General features: G+C 41.7%; 1 long non-coding RNA gene across 22 annotated transcripts in view; it reads right to left on the bottom strand.

The window, feature by feature from the left end:
• LOC114020757 overlaps positions 1 to 23,198 on the bottom strand; it is a 139,369-nt gene that overhangs the window by 99,942 nt on the left and 16,229 nt on the right. Inside the window, exons 1-2 of one of the 22 annotated variants that reach the window (XR_006291348.1) lie at positions 2,260 to 2,322; positions 342 to 493 (exon numbers count right to left, since the gene is read on the bottom strand). The exons of 20 other annotated variants lie outside the window; for them this stretch is intronic. This is a non-coding gene — a long non-coding RNA (uncharacterized LOC114020757). Of the gene's footprint in view, positions 1 to 341; positions 494 to 2,259; positions 2,323 to 12,646; positions 12,719 to 23,198 lie in introns of those variants that run through there. One more of the 22 variants, XR_006291343.1, reaches the window with a different exon arrangement.

Genomic DNA, 23,198 nt, shown 5'->3' with positions numbered 1-23,198 from the left:
CAATGGAACTGCACTCACTTATTCCAGCTGAAGATCTTGCCCAAAGTGTGCAGACCTGCAGGGATGTAATAGAAAACTCTGAGCTGCATGTACCCAGGTCTCATACCTGCTAGAAGTGCAGCTAGGAGAGGGAGTAGAACTGGGTGAAATTTTGGACAAATAATTTAGTCACCCAAAAAAATGTTGTTTTGAGTCAATCAAAACTAGCCATGAATTGGACACAAATTCACCAAATAGTTGGGGGAGGGAGGGAGGGAAATTGAGCTACATTTACAAGGTGACAAATACCATTCAGGAAACAACCAAGAGGAGGAGGAGTTGTTGGTAGCAGTGGCACTCACCTAGGATGTGGGAGACCCAGCTTCAAATCCCCCTTCTGGAGCAGGACTTAAACGCAAGTCTCCAACACCCTCATTGACTAGGCTATTGGGTATGAAGGGGCTGCCAGCTCCTCTGCTTCCAGTTTTGCAGATCTATTCCTTCATTTCCTTTGCTTTTCATTTAAAAAAAAACAAAAACAAAAACACACACACAATTTTTAAAAGGGTAAAAAAAATGCACAGAAACAAAATGTTTTGTTCCACCCAAAACTAAATGACTTTTTGGATTCATCAAAAAATTTGGTTTTAGTTTGAGTTGAACTGATTTTATTAGAAGTATTTTCAGAACTGTCAGTGAACCAAAAACATCAGTTATTTGCCTAGCTCTATTAGGGAGTGCTCTGAGTCACTCAGCACTGAACCGCTCATTTACATTTCTTGATGAACAGTGCGGGGGTTGGGGGAAGCAAACAGAAAAAAGTTTCTCTGTTTTCTAAAACAAACCGGACAACGTATCAGAGAGAGGGTAGGATACGGAGTGAGGGGAACAGAGGGGAAAGTATATTTGCATTGATTAAAATCAATACAAATAGTGGTGGGGCACATCCAGGTACTAAGACAGTAAGGGAAGCTCAATTTGTTCTTTAAGCTGACCTGTATTCCTAAATTGATCAAGTTTGCTGAGCTCAAACATCTCACAAACATCTTCAGACAATACCAATGCACTACACCGGCATGAAGGCAGTTAATCCTGTCTCTCCAGCTGAGTTAACAGAGGGGCAGGAAGAACTCCATGATTATAGCACTGAGTGCTGTTATTCATGGAGGAGGTGCATGCACAAGGGACCCTTCGGATGCTAGCATTTGGCCCCAAGAGAAGAGAAGGGGTAACGTACATGTGCAAAACACCTGGTTGTCCTGAGCAGTCACTCCCTTATCTTAGTCCCCCACTTCCTTCCTCCACTTTGTAATATGGTGTTGATAGGACATCCCCTAGATAACCTTGCAACCTAGTTATAGTACAAAACAGAGGGCGCTACCTATTAAATCAATACTATGCAGGAAACTGCTCAGACACTGGGAAGTTGTTTATACAATATCTTTCAGTACAATTTGGGGACTTTCCAGGAGCCAACATAACTGTGGCAGGTTGTGGTTTTCTTGTTGACCAATAAGGCCTACCAAAATCCTTTGTCAGTCAGGGTTCATCTTACCCTTAGCAGAATAGAGTTCTTTCTATGTGACATTTCATAGCATAGATCAACATTCTTTACAGTCACTAATTAACCCTCACAATATCTCCTGTAAAGTAGACAATGATTCTTATTCCCAATTCATGACTTTCCCAAATCCACAGAATAAGTAACTTCCTGAACTAGAATTAGAACACAAGAGTTCCTAACTTTCAAACTTATATGCACACTATCAAGGTTCCTTCCCCACTCTGAACTCTAGGGTACAGATGTGGGGACCTGCATGAAAGACCCCCTAAGCTTATTCTTACCAGCTTAGGTTAAAAGCTGCCACCACCAAAGTGTTACACAAAGAATAACAGGGGAAGTGCCCACTTGGAAACATCTCTCCCCCCCCCCCCCAAGCATTACACCCCCTTTCCTGGGGAAGGCTTGATAAAAATCCTCACCAATTTACATAGGTGAGCACAGACCCAAACCCTTGGATCTTAAGAACAATGAAAAAGCAATCAGGTTCTTAAGAGAAGAATTTTAATTAAAGAAAAAGTAAAAGAATCACCTCTGTAAAATCAGGATGGTAAATACCTTACAGGGTAATCAGATTCAAAACACAGAGAATCCCTCTAGGCAAAACCTTAAGTTACAAAAAGACACAAAAACAGGAATATACATCCCATTCAGCACAGCTTATTTTATCAGCCATTTAAACAAAACAGAATCATATCTTAACTAGATTGTTTACTAACTCTTTACAGGAGTTCTGTCCTGTATTCCTGCTCTGGTCCTGGCAAAAGCATCACACAGACAGAGAGAACCTTTGTTTCTCCCCCTCCCCAGCTTTGAAAGTATCTTGTCTCCTCATTGGTCATTTTGGTCAGGTGCCAGCGAGGTTATCTTAGCTTCTTAACCCTTTATAGGTGAAAGGGTTTTTCCTTTGATCAAGAGGGATTTAAAGGTATTTATCCTTCCCTTTATATTTATGACACACACAATACCAGATTCCCATGTCTTCTGAATGGATATTCACATTTCAAGTTGAGAGAAAGTGGGTGGGATGTTTATTTCATAGGAACAGCCAGTGACAGTGTTATCTTTATTACCAGAAAAGAATAAATCTGGAGTATGTACTGCCTCAATGCCTCCCAGGGTGCAGGATGATGCAAATAAATAATCTAATTTCTCTGCAGGCTCTTTATCCTCCTTAATTGCTCCCCATAATCCTTGGTAATCCAGCAGCCCCACCAACTCACTCTCTCTCTTTCATACTTTAAGTATATCAGAAGCAGGAAATGTGTATTTCCTGTTATCTGTTCTTATGACATTACCCATTTACTCTTCAAAATTCCCTGTAGCCCAGCTAATTTCCATTTTAAAATTTTACACACACACCCTTAATTTCTGTTGCTTTCTATGGGCTTCATTGGGGCTGGATTTCCATTTTATGAGCATCTCTCTTTGGCTGAAACAACCGTCTTGAGACCTGCCACTTAGCAATAGTGCTTTAGTTCTTCCTTTTCCAGGTAGGGGTCACACACCTTCTGTGACTCTGTTAAGGTTACTTAAGTAGCCTCCATGCTGAGTCTAAGGAATTTTATGTCCTCACATTTGACATCAGGACATTTTTGTGCTAGCCATCTCTCATTGTTTCATTTTATAAAAGGCACCTAACCACAGCTCTAGGTGGATAATAGTCCTTTATACATATATAAATAATAGGACTTGCTCTAATGTCCACAGTAACACGCTCAACTCATGAAAGTGAATCTACCTTCTCGATGCCCCAACTTATCTGACACAGCCCAGGTAAGTAGATGTTCAGAGATTTGCAACCTTTCACTTTTGAGATTTCCAAGTGGCATCTGATTGATATGACACTCAGCAACAAAAAACAGTACAACTGCTGCCTTTGTCTCCCTTCCCTTAAATGTGTTATTTATCCTTACCAAACCAGTACAGGCTGCAAACCTACTTACCACAGTAAGCGCCCTTGACCCTGACCGAAATGCTCTTTCGAAACAAGAGAAGAATGATTAACAATAACAAAATACATAATAAATATCCATTTTCAGCTAGCTACTCATTCATCTAAAGTCTGAAATGTTTGAGATTGATGGAGCTTTTCATGAATACCTGGCCACTGGCCTTTTGACTGTTGCTGATGCTGCAAAATAAACAACATCACCCATGAGTAACGATGAACCAAGCTCAGTGTTTGCATTCAGAAGTCACTTTTTCTCTGCTGTAGCTCTAGAAATGAGTAGACTACCCCGTGAAAATGAGCGTTTTGATTAAGAAGTGGTGCCACTGGGGTTTTTCCAATTCATCCTACAATATATGATACAGCCTTTATTTGGGGGAGCAAGGGCCAAGTCCTCAGATTGACTTCATTGGAGTTATGCTGATTTACGCTAGCTGCAGATCTGCCCCACTGTCTCCTGCACTTGTATCTATATGGACTAAAATCTAGCAGGTTTCTTCCATCTCCAAATACAATTTATTTTCAAAATAAGGGTAATAATATCAAGACAGGCAGAAAAAGAGACATTCTCTGCCCAAAATAGGAGTACTAGTACACTGCCAGACTTCTTAACCAGTCTGTAAGGCCAAATGTATCATTTTAGCCAAAATACGGTAACTGAATCAAAAATGATTGTCTTTAAAACTATCTAAATGGAAAACCCCTTTTCTCAAAAGGCTCATTATAAAGAGCTAAAATAATGAGTTGCCAAAAAACAATACCTTTCAATCACTTCCAATGCCACAGCTGCTTCAAATTTATTTTGAGATGCAAATTATAGAGGATTTAGTGGAGCCTTGCAAAAATTTATTCACCCACTGAGGGTAAGTAATTTCTCTCAACAGTATAGTCTGTCATTTGGGGCTAAACTGTCATTGTCATTTACTCAGCCATAGGAGGGAGTAAATCACACTCTGCTGAGATTCAATTCCAGCTTGAGTAGATAGCAGGAGCTATAGATGGGATCCATAAAGGGACTTAGGTTGAGTGTCACGGAGTCTAACTTTTAGGTGCCTAGAGAGTTGTAGGAAAAGCAGCGTGATCCACAAAGCCAAGTTAGGGGCCCAGGCTCTCTATGCACTGAATGGGGAGAGAGCGGCCCCTTAGAATGCGTTGCACAAAGCTAGCACGCTAGGCGGGGAGCTGCCTAAGCTAATCAATGGGAGATGCAGATGAGAGGCGTATGTGCTGTGCTATTCTCTGTCCTCTCTCCAAGATAGGCACCTACGTCCAGGCTACAGGGAGGTGCCTATATCTTCTTAGCAATCCACGAATGGGAACCCACCATCTGGAGTCAGGGGGCTTACATACCAAAGTTATTTCTTACAGGAATTAGTGAGGCACCTGCCTCACTCCGCACAAACCAGCCAGAGGTGGTGCTGGTGGTGCCCCTCTGATAGCTTTTAGCCCAGCGGTTAGAGCACTCAACAGGGATGTGAGAGACCCAGGTTCAGTTCCCCCTTCTCTGCCAGAGGGGGAGAAGGAAGAACCCTGTTCAAATCCCTTCTCCCCGAGAAGATGGACCTGAATCTGGGTCTCCCACCTCCCAGGTTGCACTGTAACCACTGAGCTTTGGGATATTCTGATGTGGGTTTCCCGCAGTATCTCCTGTTGAAGCCGTTCCACTCTGAATAATTAATTAAAGCGAGATGGGAGGGACAGAGCCAGGGTCTCCCATCTCCCAGGTACGTGCCCTAACCACTGGAACACAGAAAGTCACTGGGCCAGAAGGAGAGTGTCATTTTAAGTATTTACCCCCCATGGAACAGTCACTGGGCCAGTGGGAAACGGAATGGCCACCACCACTACCGTCTCCTCCAGCTGGATTTTGAGTGTGACCCAATCTAGTAGGCAGCCTCTGAGTATGTCTACCAGATCAGGCTAAATGCACCAGTTAGGGGGGCAAATGCCTATCATCTCCCAGTTCATGCATCGCTCTGTGGCTAAGGCAGAAGATGTGTGTCTGGATGCCAGGGAGAGACAGCAGGGTGCATAGCCCAGCAGCAGCAGCAACATAGGTGCCCGAGAACCTTAGGTGCTGAATGAGTTTAGGCACCTACCGGATTCAGTGGGAGTTTGGTGGATCACAGGGAAGTCAAAACTGGGACTTGGACATCTGGGTCTGTGGTTTAGGTATCTAAACACCTTTTGGATCTAGGCCTACTTGCCTTATGCTCTCTTCTGTGAGTGAGCAGCTAGTAAGAGGGCGGAGAAGAATGGGAGGAACCCCAATTCCACCCCTCTTGCTTGTCAGCCAGAGTAGTTGTCTGGTACACTGGAAGAGTAAGGAGCTGCAAAATAAGGGGATTAATTAATTTAATTCTCCAGAAGGACAGAGGGGTGGAGGAAGCTGGGGAGAAATTGTGATGTCACCATTCATTCGCTAGCATGCTCCTGGGATGGGGCAGCCATATGCTTCCCCTTACTTGAAGCAGCTTGTAAAGTTACAATCTAGCCCTTCATTATCATGAATGATCATAGAAAAGGTGAACGAACACATTTTGTGCCTGGGCTAGAAAATTCTCATGACAATCAGGCAAGACTTTCAGAGCATTCAGCCAAGACCTCTTGCCCACAGTCTATGACTTGATTATGCCCCCAGAGGACATAGGGCTAATTTGACCTACAATCCAATTTGTGTTTTGTAAAGTGTCTTCCATACAAACTACATCCCAAAATGCTTTGCAGAATTAAGTGACAATAACACAGGAACATAGAAATTAAGGGGCATAAGGCAAGAGAGAAATTTAGGTTTTCAGAGAGATTGACTGGGCGAGTCAGGGAGCTGGAAAGGAAAGTGAACTTGCTACAGCACTAGGGAGGGTGTGTTCTTAGAACATGCAATGAGAGGTTCGGATGCCAGAATTCTTTTCAGACGTCTTCCCTTGCTCCCTATGGGCCAGATCCTATGGGGCTGCCTACAGAGTAAGGTACCACTCAGGGTGAGGAAAGGTGGCAGATTCTCACCCTGCGTGACAAAGTCTTTTTAGACCCAAGTTTTCAGAAGTATCCACTGATATTGGGTGCTTCTGTCTTTGGGTGCCCAACTTGAGACTCATAAGGCCTGATCTTCAGAAATGATAGGCAATCCCTTCTCAGACTGTAATCAGGAAATGAAGAGATGGTGTATCTATTGATAGAAAGAGGGAAACTGGCTCTTCCCCCATGCTGAGAGATTATTTAACAAATGGTCGCTCTTTAGTCCAGGGGTGGAACACACCACCCATTTTTGCATTGTGTTTAGCCAGTCTCAACATCTTGAGTACATTTTTATGCATATTTCAACACATGCAGTGATAGATTCAGGCAGTAAGAAAATAATCAAGTTCAGCTTGAACTCACCAAATCACATCACCATGAGTGCCCTAAATTAAAAAGGTGTTTGTTATGGATTCCAGCCTCCCCACAGTCAAATCCTTTGCTCCTCCTGCATCTAAACCCCACCAAGTGCTAAATCCTAGAACCACTATTGAATGAAGCTATTTTGTGAGCATACAAAGGGTATTTTGTTAAACCATTTAAGACATATTTTACAATAAATCTTTTCATTATCAGAGGCATTTTAAAAATGTTTCCCCGTTAGTCACAGTTTGCGGATTCACTATGTACAGTATTACGTTTGGTAGCTGATGCACAAAAAATTCATTTTTTATACTTAACCATTTAAAACCTGTTCTTCATTGCCTGAAGGGGCTAAGGAGGCTATGTAAACATCATTAGCCATAGCAGGTATTTTCATATTTGAGGTTGTTTTAGTCTGTAAAAGGTTTTCTCTCAGAAAGGAAAATCAAATGAAAAACCATTAGATCATAGGCACAGCTTCGGGGACAGACCTTCAGTTGTGAAGTCAATGGAGCTATGACAATGTACACCAGCTGAGGATCTGGTTCAGGGAGAGTTCATTTATCAGACACACATGCAATGGCAGGAGACACTACAGACCTACAATAAAACTTACTTAAGGCCCTGATCCAGAAAACAGATAGGCCAACACCGAGTCTTACATCCCCCCACTCCCACTGACCCTGCACAAGCATAAGAGAGTTCGGTCAAGTACATCTGTTTGAAGACTTGGAGTTTACAAACACTCTGTAGAAGCATGCAGCACTCAATCCCTGCTCCAAAGAGAACTAATGTCATCCCCTTTGCTGGGCTTTACCTCTACTGTTATCTTACATAACAAAAACTTCAACCTGAACTTCCTCCTCAAGTTTACCTGTCCCTAGGACTTTCCCTGTGTAACTTCCTCTGTTCCACCCCAGAGTTTGCTCTGATTCAGAGGGTTATTCCAAAGCCCTCGTAGCTTCATCAGAGTTGACAAAATCCACCTGCTGGTATGACTCATCCAAAATGCCTTTCTCTCTCTAAACAGAGCTCAAGCACCTAACATCAAGATAACAGAAAGGTCCTGCATCCCCAGACACAGTCTTGCAATGCATCAGCTGGTGGATATAATGAATGTGCTATGTGAAAAACCTGAACAGTTATGGAAAGCCATAAAAAGGCTATTGGAATTTGCCTGGGTTTTTATTTGACATTGGGTATTCAGCCTTCCTAAATTTCCCAGGCAGGTTGAATTAGACACAGTATTCCCCCACCCCTCTCTGCCTTCAGTCCAGTCTAGTCCAGTGCAGAAGGCATAGGTGTGGCAGCAAGGATTCCTGTATTTGATTTTTAACTCTCCCATTTAATTGCCGTAAAATGCTGAAGAAGATTCTGAACTTCCCAAAGCCTCATCCTCTCCCTGTTACGGCTGGAGAAGCTATCTACCACCTTTGGAAAGCACTCTGAATGTACAGAAGGAAAAGCTCCATGAAAGGGTTATTCATCTTCCCTTCCTGCCCGAAATGGCTCTGTGGTGCTGCTTTGCACTGCTCAGCAGCTGCCATCTTTCAGCCCAGCTATTATTCCATTTTAGGGTTGAGTGAAGGGATCCCAAACAGAGCTTGAAAAAATTGAACATACACCTACTCGCTAAAGGACTGAACCTATTAGCCAGAGGCTGATCCAAAAGAAGACAGCATTGTACAAGGCACTTTTTTTACCCCTCCCATTCAGAGGGATCCAGGGGGGAAAATCTGGGTAGAAACCCATTCTTTCCCCTCCTGGCTGCTGTCTCACTAGGACAGTGCCCCTGAACACTATTTAGCCCTTTCCCCCTCATCTTTTGTATCAGAGTTGACTCATGGGTGCCTGATAAATTTGGCACTCCCCCTCCCTCCGTCCCCAGTTGCTGTGAAGGAGGGGGAACATTGCAGTCTCCTTCCTACTTTTCCCTAAATTATCTATTCATGGTTTCATCACTCTCCTGATACAGGACAAAGCTCTGTCTTTTCTTCCCCTCTTACTTGGGATGCTCTATTTCTCTTGTCCCTGACAATGGAGAGCCTTATTCTCTTTTACTCCTCACTTGCACTACCTGAGGCTTATGAGTTTCTCTGCTTCAGAACACTAGCAGACTCACATCTCTAGCACTAGAGAAGTGGCAAGAATGTCTGGGCTGCTGCTGGGTGATTCGGAGCAGCAGTAGTTTGCTCAGAGGAGTATCTCAGATTTTGATCATTTTCACGGCTACTTGGAATGTGACTGGCAAAAGCAGCAGCAGAACTGATCAGTCTCACAAATTGCACTCTGTTAGGACTCACATACCGGCCACAGTGTTTTCTACTTGCCACTAATTTTCTTTAATCCTTGCTTGTCCATCAGCTCATTAGGTTTGTAATGCACTTAGAGATCCTTTGGGATAAGACAGTTAACAGTCAGAGCTTAACAAAATCTGTTCTAAAGTGTGGCTCATGCCCCTGACAATTTTAAAAAAGGAAGTCAGTGAATAAAGCCAGGCCATCTATACTTTGATTGTGGTTCAATCATCCTCTAAATGTAGTTAATAAGTAGCAGAATCATCAAAGGTTCTAAGATTAGTAGCTCTGGGAGTAGTTTAAGGAGAACACTACTCATCATTTGTTATTCCAAACTGTTTCATAGGCAACAGAAGGGTGAGCTTTGGGGAAAACGTGTGATATTTCATAGTTAACAATCATGGATTTTATTTAGTAAATTTTAGATCAGACTCATGAAACATTCTTTTAGTGCAATGAAATCAGGGGAAAGTTAGCAAATGGGACATCTTGGCTGCATTGCAAGGTTTGTAATATTTATTTTGAAGCAACAATCATGGGGTATATTTCAACTGTGCTTTAGCTGTTTGGATGTAACATTTCTCCAGGGGCCAGATGGCTCAAGAGCCACCTTCACCTCTAAACTACTAGTTGGAATCCATACCAGGCTGGCAGTGACCAAATCTTGCTCCCTCCTGAGGGCTGTTGGGAACCTCTGAAGTGAATTCATGGCTAATAAATAGGTGTCCATATCACACAAACAGCCCTGTGGTGAAACCTATTTGGCAGTCCCAGCAGCGAAGCAAAGGACTGAAGGTCCAATTCTGAACATTTTTCAGTCCTTCTTTCCTGCAAGGTAATGAGTGCACCCCATTTCAGTGGGAATGGAGAGCAGTCAGCTCATCACAGAATCAGGCCCTGAACACACGTGTAGTATTTGGTCTATTGTGTGGGTAACATTGTGCTTAGTGACTATCTATCTGGACCCACCAGCATTAAGCCACTCAGGTCTACTTCACTTCTCTACCCATTCACTTTAAAGTGAACCTGTCTCCTCGGTTATTCTCACCAGCTATCATCTCTCTCAGCGTCATAACCAGGGGGCATGTGACAAAAGGTGGAAAGTGCCCAAAATTTAAGACACCATTTTTTCAAATTGCAGAACATATAGCTGATGAAATGAAACATTATTGATGCTAATGATAACTACTTCATGTTCAGATAAACAGATGTACATTACCAGCCTCCAGTTTCTAATCTATTCTTCTATTTTATCTTTCCTTCCATATATTTGCATCAATATTTTTTTCTTAAAACCATTTTGCTTTGTTTCGTTTTCTACCTCCATCCTTCCCATCTTTATTATATTATGACAGGCATCAGCAGGTGGTGCTATTACAGAGTCTTCCATTTTCTTTTTCTTAACATGAGAGAGCAAATATTCAGTCTCAGAGAAGGAACTGTGCAAGCAGTAGGAGAATTTGCTCGCTTTGTTGGTCTCTGATTAGAGTCAATTCTTGAGGTCGAGTTGCTCTGTGAGAACCTGGCATTAATGTGTGGGCTGAGATTTCTGAAGGAGAGGAATGTCTGGATGTTTGTGACCACTCTTTGTCCAGGACTGGTTATGTGTGTAAACAAAATAAGATACACTAAGAATATTCCTAGATGCCATGTCACTGATTTCTCCTCTGCTAGGAAGCTGACCTGCAAGGCTTTGGACATCTATCACTCAGCAGAGGGTTGACACTGGTTTCAGAATGGGACGATGGCATCAGAAGAAGGAGCAATGATATTTTGTCAAGTTAATTTATTTTCTTTCACTCCCTTTTTCAGTGTCTTCCCTTTAGCTTTTAATTGGCATTTCTTTGCCTATACTTTTATCCATGTACTTTACCACTTGTCTCTGTCCTTCTTCTATTATCAGATTGTCTTAAATTCCCCCAGCATCTTCAGAACCTCAGTGAGCGATTCTGGCTTGCACTCAACCAGAAAAAAATGGCACCGGTCTCCATGAGACTCTGTTCTCTCTCCAACGGTATAGACAGCTCATTGTGACTCTGAGCAACGAAAAATACCATGAAAATTCTTCACAGCAAGCAAAGCTTGATTCTAACAGCCCTGATTAACCAGGCCATGCACCATATGCAATATTACTACTGTGCAAGACTCTCTGAATACTATAGAGGACGTGAAGAAACCTTTCTCTGTCTTCTACACTACATGGTATAAACTCCAAAAACTCTTTATTTTGCATTTAGTCAAATTCAGCCCAAGGATCCCCACCCCCCCTCCCCCCGACTTTAGCCACCTATCTTGTTTCATCTGTGGCAGGTCATCTGTAAACTATAACCACAAGGGAAATGGTTGAAACAGATAAAGATTCTTAGGGGCTCTCATAATGATTGTTTAAGTCAAGAGTTTATTACAAAGCCTTACCAAACCACAGAGTGAGAAGAATCAGGTGGCTGAGCAGCATCGCTCAAAGTTATCTGAAAGTGCTTTAATTCCACAACCCCAAGACTGCATGGGAACATAATTCTTCCCACCTGCTATTTACAGTTTCAGAAAGATGTGTCTTATGGATCTATTGTGACAGTAGTTCTGCCCGCATGTCCATTCTCACAGGTGCTTCATTATGTATGCAAGGACTACTATGATGGCAGCAGGGAGAACTTCTCTCATGATAGATCCAGGGGGAAACGTAACTCAAATAATCCACGTTTTTCATTAAAAAAAAAATCCTTTACACTTTGCTCTCTGTTCTGTGTTGCCCCATTCATCATGAAAAGTCTTGGAAGAACATGATGGCCCCAGTTTCATCTTGAATGTGTGATCTTGTGGCCCTGCTGTAAATAGGTCTCCATTCGGGCGTCAGCAAGCCCTGCCACATTGTTTATCTCATGCAAAAATTGAAAGAGTAATTGTACAAAAAACAAAACCCTCCTCAGTAATAGTTAAAGGGAAGGGGGAAATCCATGTTTGCAAAGATGATCTTTCTTTTCAAGCAACATAAACTAGACAATCCTGTTAAATGTCAGAACCATTAACACAGAGAAGGAACTATGCTGTATGCAAACAGAGAAGTTATCTATGTTATCAGATGAATAATAAAACAAAACATTTTGCACTTAGAGCCCCTTTCCAAGGATATCCAAGCACTGTAAAAACCTTAATGAACTCAGCCTCTCAGCACTGACGGGTTTACCAAGTCTTCCAAGGTCCCACAGCTGGTCAACAGACTGAAGGTCAGGATGTCTGGATTCTTTTTTGCTGTAATCACCAGTTTTCAAATTTATTCAAAGTTTTTTGGTGCCCTGGAAAGGATTCTTATATACTTTGTATTCACCAGAAAGGCCAGCAGGCACAAAGTAATTCAACAACTTCTCAATGGTCCGTTGTGCCATGTGTTAACTTTCACTAAATCTACTGCACCAAATGGAAAGTATTGTAACAGTCAGCAAAAAAAGTACCATTATCTCCTCTAGGTGGTGCACTCACCCCTCTTAAAATGTAGATACCATCTGAAAGCCACTGCAAGACTTCTGTTGTTGAGCTTACAATTTGCAGATCCTGTACAAAGAATTTGCAATAGAAATAAAACGTGCCAAGAGCTTATTTCAACCAATGTGTAGTTATATGTGTTGGCTCTGTTGCCAGAATAATGTGAGGAACACAGCAGGACATTGCAGTTTTAGACCCAGATAAGGCCCTGTTAAAAGAGTGAAGGTCATCAGTCCCCAGAGCAAACTTTTAAAAACACATTAAGTCTTCCGAAAGTTACTTTATAAAGTCAGTAAGCGATGAGGGTATGGTCTGACTTTTTAAAAAGAAACCTTAAAATATAAGAACAACAGTTGTGGTACCCCAGAAACCCTTAGCTCTGCCCCATCACCCTGCCCACTCTAGCAGGATTAGAGATCTTATGTATCCACACCGAACATCAGCACTGACATTAGGAGTCATATATTCTGCTATGCAGAGCATACTGAATATGGTAATTCATGCAAAATTTACCTACTACATCTCTGCAACCTGCACAGTCACAGGTTAATTCAACCCCTTCAATTCAGCCTCTGTGCACAAAGCACTGGCATCTCATCACTTGCACTTATGATCCATAAAAAAGATTGATTCATCATGAGAGCTGGGCAAAAACTTTTCAGATGAATAGTTTGTATGAGGAAAAATACAGTGTTGGTCAACCCAAAACTATTTGACACACATAGTTTTGGCCATTCACAAAATGGCCGGAGGCAGTGGAGGTGGAGGGAATGATGGTGGTTCTGCTGTACCACCCCCTTCTTCTCTCATAACCTTAGCCCAGTGGTTAGAGCACTTACCTAGGATGTGGGAGATCCAGCTTTGAATTCTGCTTCTGTAACAGGCCCAAAATGGATTTTTTTTTTAAATTCACCACAAATTTTAAAAGATTCAGGTTGACCAGAACCTAAATGTTTTTCAATTTTTCAGAACTGCCACCAAACCAAAAATTCAGTTTTTTGTCCAGCTCCATCCATTACACATCCCACCTTTCCAATACAGCTGCCTCACAGCAGCCATGTTAAACATTTTAACCTTTTCTTAATCACACTGTTCATTGTTGTGTCTTTCTGGACTTAGTTCATACCTTTTATTCTTGTCATTAGCATAGAAGCTGTTAGAGATGTTGGGATAGGATGGAGGGGAGTACAGGCAAACTGCTAAAGTATATTTAGTGTCAGAGGTCCCTATCTCCCTGTGTTATGGGTTTATATAGTACTTTGCACAAGGGGGCCCAACCGGTTAATATTAAATAATAATACACAGGCTTCATGATGTCCAGTAGCTGTGATACAGTAACACCTGTCCAAGATGTATGCCTTACATGGGAGCTGCAGTGAGCAGTAGGGATACAGGGCAAAGTTAAGGTTATATGGGATAACTCTCTGTGGTTATCCATGTATTCCAAGATTTCTTGTTTTAAAATTTCTGACTGTAACTCACCATTTCCTGACCTTTCTAAGTTTGTTTTTGAAAACTGGTGCTAGTTAGAAACATTGTCCATTCTTCCAAGGGCACAGAAAATGTTATGGTTGTCATAACAAATGGAGGAAACCATACACTTCTCTTTTGTGCCTTAGAAATCTGAAACCTCCCTTGACCAACTACAGATGCCCCCTGACTTACGCGAATCGTTACGTTCCGGAAAGCCTTGCGTAACTCGAATTTTGTATAAGTCGGAAACGTATACCCATACGTTACACAAAAATTTCCGCAACTCGAAAATCCTATTTCCGGCTTATGGAACTTTTTCCGTCAGTGCGAATTTGCATAAGTCAGGTCTTGCGTAACCCAGGGAGCGTCTGTATACCCAATCTCTTGAATGTCACAACACCAGCCAGCAGCAACACCCTGGAGGCAGCAACCCCCAAAATTCCCTGCCTATAGAGTACATCGCTAAGTCTATGTAGGAGAGATGTTATGATTCTGCCTTCTTCCTGCCTGTCTGGGGGTCAGTGGTTGTTACAAAATGAAAACACACTGAACAGTCTGATGCAGGAGGAAATTAAGATCTTCAATATTGCTGGCACATCACTGTAGACAAAAACCTTTCCTGGGCTCGCGTACCAAACTGTGGCTACAAAAACACACACAGTTATTAACAGGAACAAACCTAGGACCTTTACTACTCACAACACAGATCTATAGGAGAGCTCCTTGGCTGTGAAATAGTAGGTTTTATTGGGACCAGTCACTAGAGGGAGTCATGATCAGACAGATGCACTAAATCAGAGTATTACATACAATGACTACACACAGTTTGGTAGCTGTACAGAGCAATGCAGCAATTATCAATTTTTATTTAAATCAAAGCTTGATTTAAGGGACTTAACTTTTTAAATTCATTTGGAATCATCATGATAATACTTTGCATTCTATAGCTCCAGAGATTTCAAAGCACTATATAAGCATTAACATAGTAAGTCTTGTGGTAAGGGATAGAAAAGGATCTCTTCACTCACTAATTTAATGTAGAATGCCGCCAGCTGTGGGACGCAACACAGTGAGTTTAACAGTGTGTAGCAACACTCCAAAACAATTTATGACAGGAAATGATTAAAAATATTGTATGCAACTGAAACGGCAGGGAAATATAATGAAACCTAATATAACTAGCTGAGTTAGAATGTGGCCAGGACAACAACCCTGCTCACATAAAAAGTGACATGAGATTTCCAGTAACCTCAAGCAGCTTGTTTCACATATCATCCAGTAGGTAGCTCCTCCAGCATCACCATACTTTTAACACTGTCTTGGAAAACTGGTTCAGTTCTGACTCAGAGAGGAAGAGTGTCATCTCTTGACTCACCAACACCTTTTCCTGCAGTACTTCAGTGGTCCTTGGAGGTCTCCCATTCAAGTACTGGCCCACCCTAATTTGGTTATCTATGTCATTACAACACATGCTGCTGTAGCAGAGACCATAACTGGCAACATAAAACAATTACCAGATTAAGTCTGGTGTCTCATCTTATTTCTCTTGTGTGGTTGACTAATTCTATTTGTGTTTTGTAGGGTTATTGTAATTTTGTTGTGTTATTTTTTTATTGCGCAACTCATTTATTTGTATTTATTCTGACATTTATTAAGTTTCATATTGGTACAAACTCGTAGAGTTAAAAATGTCTGTGTATATTAAACCACATTTTATTGCATGGTTAGGGTTGATTTATTTCAGGCTGCTCTGGCCTCTAGAAACAACCATGTTTGGGTGACCGGCCTACAACACAATGGTCCCTTGACACCATTAAAACACACAACTGTCTTGCAATGGAGACTGTACACTGTGGTTTAACTGTGTCCCAGAACTGTGCTAAGGCTTTGGTCTTGGTCGCCAAGCAGGAGTCAGGAACACAGTTAAAATAAAATAAAGTTCAGCCCCATCCCCTGCAGGATTAAATTATGTTTTGAACATAAGAGTACTGCTGTACTGGGGTTGAGTCACCCAACACCGCTATTTCTACAATGAAGATGGGCCTTTCACAATACTTGGCTGAGTACAGAACTGAGTGAATCCTGCACATAGAATATTAATTCAATATTTTTAAATTAATTCACTTCACCTGTGCTGGCAATGTAACTACTCTAGTGAACAAGTTTACGAGCAAGTAGGTTTTGTCAAAACAGTGCATTGTAAGTGAATACTGCAGAACACTCGTGGAAAGCTAATCTCAAGCTCCAACTCTTGACTGATCTCACTAGAAGCCTGATGCAAAGGCCTTGTCCACACACAAATCTGAACCAGTCTAACTGACTAGATTTAAAAGCAGACACTTAGTTAACTAGTGCAAGTTTGTTTGCAGACAAGGCCTTAGACTTTCACTCATCCAATCAGGGACCAAAAATACGTCATTCTGAACTGCAAACAACACATGTTTGCAGTTCAAAATGCCATTTTGAATTGCAAATATTGAATACTCATAGCACAGACTATTGACTATACCAAGCAATGCTTCCTGTGAACAGCAGGAGCAATCCATAGGCTTTATGTTGGCATAAAACACTTGAAGGATTTTGAACAAACAGAAATTTCTGGAAAATGTGATCTGTTCACGGACAATTCACAAACCGTAAAACCAGGCAACATTGTTTCACCTATGTTGCCAGAGTTGCACTCGTAATGGAATTTAGTGCTCTTGGAAGGCTTGTGAGTATTGTGCATTTTTGGAGCACAGCAAAGAAGAAACAAGCCAGAGACAATCATCCTGTCTCCAGTTAAAGGTGAACAGCAGCACACAAATTCAACAAGCAGTCCTTGAATAAGCAGGATCAAAACTAGTGATTGGTTCAAAGGTCAAACTCAGATACTCACTGACTGGGCTGCAAACAGAACTGAAACTAAAACTCCACATGCAGCGACACCTTCTCTTCTGTAGCACAGAACCCTACACCCAGGCCTGCCGATTCTCTGGCTTTTGGCTGTCAACTCAGGCTTCTGCCAAGTTGCTTCAGCCACGATCCTCCCCTATTTCTGCCTTTCAGCTACACCAATGAAGCTTTACAAGTAAAGAACAAATGGAAAAAGATCGAGTTCATGTCTTTTTTTTCTTCTTTGCAATACCTAAAAAGCAGCCTGAAAGGTGTTGTGTCTCTCTCCCACCCCACAAAAAAGTGCTTAACAAAAGTTAGAAATTCATGTCTTGTCTACCTAGGAAGGCTCTATGGCATTTGGAAAACCAGTAAAATTATGTCTTGTCAAGAGTCAAAGAACTTAAGTTCAGCAATTGGAAGGGGTAGGGAGTTTTAGTCAGACTGTTTAAAACTTTGGTTTTTCACTAACATTTATTGAACTCCAATGTCCAGTGAATACATGGGAGAAAGGATGTTTTTGTTAAAGTTTAAACATTGCCCACACACACACCACCATCTCAATTAACAGTGTGTTTTCCTTAAATCTCCAGCTCCTGGATCCATCTGATTACATAAGAATCTCAGCTTTCAGGTTTAAAATATGTTTCTAGCCCTCATGGTTATCGAGAAAAGCTTGAAAACATGAACCCTAACGGCTACAAACATCAGAAGACAAATTAAGGACCCCCAAAGTTGTTGGTGGTTTTAAATGTGATCAGTTAAGCCAGTCCCATGATTTTGAGGCCTAAATCATGATTTTTCAACACTTGTGTTTGACAATATCTGAACTCACAAGCTACATCTCCTAAAATCCTCAAGGACTCCTCCAGCAAGCCATGGAACATGAGATTTGACATTCCTGATTATTGATTTCCAAAGCAATTAATAAGGGGGGGGGGGGAGGGCGAGAGAAATTCTGGTGCTTTCTTCCTTCCCACAAATCATCTTCAAGAAGCCATAAAGGGCATAAACCTAATCTAATCATATCCTTTTTAGGACAACTTTTCAAAAAGTCGTGGCTTCCCCACTGAAACTGGGGGTACTCAAAAGTGTAGCGGCCTCCTGACTCCACTCCTCAGCCAGTAGCCCCAGGGCCATCCTTAGGCATACTCAGCATAAGCAGCTGAGTAGGGCACCCGAAAATTTGGGGCACCATCCCCGCGCTGGCCGCAGCTGGAATCCTCTCTTCTCCTGCCCCACCCCTGAGCAGAGTCCCTCCCTGGACCCTGCCTGCCTGGGCTGCTCAGTCTCTGGCGGGGCCAGGACAGGAAGAGCGAAACTTCCACATGAGTCAGGGGCGGGGGGGCGGGGGGGAGGAGGACTTAAAGTGACAGTGTGCTCACTGTCTCTCACACTTCCCTAACACACACACTGTCTCTCTCACACACAGACTGGCTCTCACACCCACATACACTCTGCCTCTCACAAGTAACAGTCCCCCAATACAGATTGTCACATAGTCTCACACTGCCCAAACACACGTTCTGTCACACAGTCCCCAACACAGTCACACACACACACACAGGGTCTCTCCCTGTCTCTCTCATACGCACTGGCTCTCTCTCACGCACACAAACACACACACGCGCGCTTGTATTATTGTTGTTGTTATTACTGCTTGGTACTATCTGTCAAAATGCTCGTGGTGAGCCAGGAGTGGCGAGGGGCTGCAGGAGGGCTGTGGGCTCTGGCAAGGTGCAGCCCCCCTGTGACAGTGCAAAGCCTGCCTTGAGCCACTAACACAGTGTCTGCTGTGTACAAAGCTCATTGTGTGTCAACAATGGGGAGGGTTCTGGGGGTCTGCGGGTGGGGTTGGTGGCTGTGCCCCCTCGACACACTGGGGTCAGCAGCACTAGCTGGGGACCGCCTTCAGTGGAGCATAGGGGCACCAGTTTAATAATACTGCATAGGGCCCCATAAATCCTAAGGATGGCCCTGAGTAGCCCAATATGCTAAGGGAAAAATCTAGGAGCACTTACTTCTTTGTGTAATGCTCTCTTTGTAGTCAATTAAACATTTGCCTGAACAAGGAGTGAAGAACTGGGCACAATGTGATTAGCCCATGATACTGGTGGATGGGCAGGCTAAACTCCCATTAAGTTCAATGGTGCCAAGATTCCACTCCAAATGTTTTTGAAGTGTAGGGATAAAGTTTTTACACTTTGTTCATTTTAGTCATAGGAGTAATTCTTACTCATGTGAACATGACTGGATCCAGTACCTTTGGGAAATGTCTTTTTCCTCCTACATAATTGGATTAATTATGACAGTTAAATTGGAATATAAAATGGGTCTAAAGGTTCATAGTTCTGTGCACACATCTAACCTATAGTTAGAAAGTCAGTAGCCTTTTGGAGTTTGGTTGAATAAAACACAGCTGTGCAATTACACTATAAGAACTTGTTTAAAGTAATCAGTCACCATATGGTTGAATACCCTATACACTTTGACCCATTCATTATAATCTAAATGGAAGAGTATTACAATGCCATTCCCAGTATATATGTGTGTAGAATGGATTCTACACTAACTAAAAGACCTTTTCTTAGGAGTAAGTCTTTTCTGATAAGAAAATGTGAAGACAGTGACATGTCTGGTGACTTCAGAAATTACTCTGCAGTTGACAAATATGGAGTACCATTTGGCTACTCAGATTGAGTGCAATCTGGTTCATCCAACTGCTTTAGAACATTCCAGTGGTCTAGAAATGCAAACTTGGAAACCACAAGCACAAAAATCCACGTTTAGGTAGGACCATACAGGCACAAAACTCTTCATAGATTAACTAATTAGTCATCCCCAATAGCTCTGGGAAATAGATGGGTAAGTATTATTCGCACTTTTCAGATGGGGAAAGTGAGGCAGAAAGACAAAGTGACTTTCCCAAGGCCACACAGCAAGTCATTCGCAGGGCCAGGATTCAAAAAGCTCATGACTCCCAATCTTGCACTTATTCTTCCAGACCACTCTGCCCACAGATGTCATGAAAACAAACAAAGCATTCATTCAGAAAAGACAGCAAGGAGACTTTTCAAACTGGAGAACTTGTTCTTGTTCCAAGTTCTGAATCCATCTCCTCTTCTGGAGTTAACTAAACCTTGGGATTTGAAGGCTTTCCTGTCACTGGAAAACGATTATACAACAAATTATATAGGTCGTTCCTAATATAGTGGGTCACCAAAATGTCCATCCTAAAAACCACATGGAAGAGAAAGATCATTTTACTGGACCTCCTATGGTCCATGAAGACCTTCCTGGTGCTCAACACAATTCAATATTTTGAGACCCTAGAAGTAACAGGTTAGAGTGGTTTAGAGGGAGGCAATCTGTTGTCCACAGTTTGAGAATCACTATCCTAATATAATAGTCTGTTTTACAGCTATCTGACACATGAAAGGCACTGGTTACTTGTAGGAATGCCCCTTTCTGAATGTTCCCTATATTTCCTGCTGTAGCCCACACAGTGAGTATATTGCCATGTTAAACTCTACTGGGAGAAGGTTTAGCTCAACAATTTAAAGAATATTAATTCAGCCTCTGACACAGCAACCATAGTTGGGGACAAATTTTCAGCAAGCCTCCTTAATTACACAAGCATGTGCAAAATAGGTAATTGTGCCCACAGATAGCCCATTTACAGACACAGCTAAGGCAAATGCCCATAAAGTTAGTAGAGCTGTGTGTGCAAATGCAAGGTTTTGCATCTGCACACAGTTAACAATGTCAGCTGAAAATTTAGCCTTTAATTTCCATAGTTATATAAACACCATTTAACAATGGCCATGGCTAATGTAGTTTCAGTTTCTGCTTGTACTTCCAGGCAAAAAGAGGCATTTTATGGCCTTATCATTATGCTCGTCCACTGTCTGTTCATATATTTATTTTGGACGATGATAAAGAAAGTCTACTCACCAGTAATCCAGAGTGTCATGTTCTTCCCTTCTCCCCTACACTCCAACAGCCTTGAATATATCAGTGTTATGGTACCAAACAGGAATCAAAATTTGCCAATCAACAGCAGCATTTAGACCTCCATCTCCCCTCTTTCCTTTTTCCAGAGAGAGTAGAATAAGTAAAAAGAACAGACAACATACTCCAAGCAAAATCCACTATGGGATTTAGGTTGGAAGGAGAGCAAGCTGTGACAAACAGGATTACTGTAATTAATCATCCACTGATGTACAGCTCTTTTCTACCTGGCAACAGCCTTGACTGTCTGTGCAAACAGCAGAAACTCCAGGAGCAGGACTGACTTGTAATGGAGCTTAGAGAACTGCTCTTCCAAATTCAGAACCTGCTATAGATGTCAAGTCCAGCTGACACTGGCAGATGAATACCAGAGGAGCACCAGGTGGCTCCCTTATAAACAGAGGCAAACAGTGCAAGCCCCTGAAACTGACATAATGTAGGAAGAGCGACATTTAACACATTTTGGAAACGGCCAGTATCAGCATTGTGTTCTTGTGATATCTGGCATTTTTCTTAAAATCCCAGTTCCTGGTTATCACACACAAGGATCTCATCTTTCATTTTCTTAGCTCACATTAATTAGCATTTGTTTTATGCCCAGAAGCACGAGGCTTTATATCTCTTTCCAAACGGTTTGGCTTTTTAATCCTTACTACTGCATCTTTGACTATTCTTGTTATCCCTATACAGGTCCAACCTTTTTGAGGGAGATATCTTGTCCCTTCCAGTAGGAGCTGATGTCTACTCTCTCAAAATAAAAAGAAATAGAGATACACTTGACAATTTTAATTTTCATGCTCCTCCTCATCAAACACAGTAGGAGCTGATGTCTTAAGCCTGCTCTCTATCAACATCATTTTCATTTATTGAAAGAGTTTGGGGTATACACGTCTCTTTAATACATATTAATTGAATGTTACTATGGCATTGTGTTGTTTTCTACTTACTGTGAAATAGAAATCATGATAATGAGCATGGATTTCTCTGTCACACTCGTGATAAATGACATCTTGTTATTAGTACGATTCTGCTACAAATAATAAACTGCTATTGAGTAATATTCTATTGAATACATATTGCAGATGCTAAGTTATCTTCTTGAAACTTGTCTTTTTTTCATTTGACTGTAGATCTTAAATTATTTCAGACCATATAGTATTTGTCTGGTTGCTGTGGGATTGGTTTGCATTACTGTTTCTCTCTATGATGTGTATACTGATTGATGTGTCTGCACTATACACTTGTGGCAATATGTGTGAAAGGAATACCATAATCAGAAATTACTGTTTTTAGGTGGTGGTGGTGGTGGTGGTGATGCAGCTAATTCACTCTCACACGATTAACTTTGAAACCGGAAGTAATTGCTGTGAACTGGGTGAGAACATGAAACACCAATGATTGGATATACCCTCTGTCATTCAAACCAACAGCATATTCAACCAGAAGAAAAACACTGAGACCTAAACTCTGTGGCACAGTAGGTTTCAGCTAAAACATCAAATTTTCGGCCATGGTTTCTTTTGTGGTTTTTGTTCCTTTCTAAGAATCAACATGTGGGATTTTATTTAGGCTGCATCTTTAAGAATTTTGTGCTGTTATTCTTTTCTAGTTTGTTTGTTTTTTTAACTTTTTGAAAAATCAGAAAACACCTTTTACTTTTGCATTTTGCTGTATGTCTGTAAAACGTTGTTTCTTGAGGTGTACATCACATAATAACCCGCTTTGGAAGCAGCAGAAAACAGAATGCTATTTTTAAGTGTCTGTATGAACCACAGAGCCTAGAAGCAACAGTCCTTGAACTAAACAAGTGAATAAAAGAGCTCACCTTTTTACCATACAATCTACAATATGTCTTCTTACTGATTATAACTTCCTGTTGAAGCACCCAGTTTAAAAACTGAAGATGGGCCCAACAGATATGGGGCCTGATGCTCATCTACATTAAGACCTTCCTTTACAGTGCTCCAACAGTCACAACTGCGTGAAGGCCCCTTTACACTGCTAGAGCGGTGAAAAGGGGCCTGAATGTAAATGAGAATCAGGCCCATGATGTACAATAATAGTTTAAAAAAGGAGTACTTGTGGCACCTTAGAGACTAAGAAATTTATTTGAGCATAAGCTTTCGTGAGCTACAGATCTGATGAAGTGAGCTGTAGCTCATGAAAGCTTATGCTCAAATAAATTTGTTAG

Source organism: Chelonia mydas, chromosome 5 (assembly GCF_015237465.2).
Source record: "Chelonia mydas isolate rCheMyd1 chromosome 5, rCheMyd1.pri.v2, whole genome shotgun sequence".
In the NCBI taxonomy this organism is placed as follows: domain Eukaryota; kingdom Metazoa; phylum Chordata; order Testudines; family Cheloniidae; genus Chelonia; species Chelonia mydas.
The sequence above is the reverse complement of the archived record's forward strand: the minus strand, read 5'-3'. Positions and strand labels throughout refer to the sequence as shown.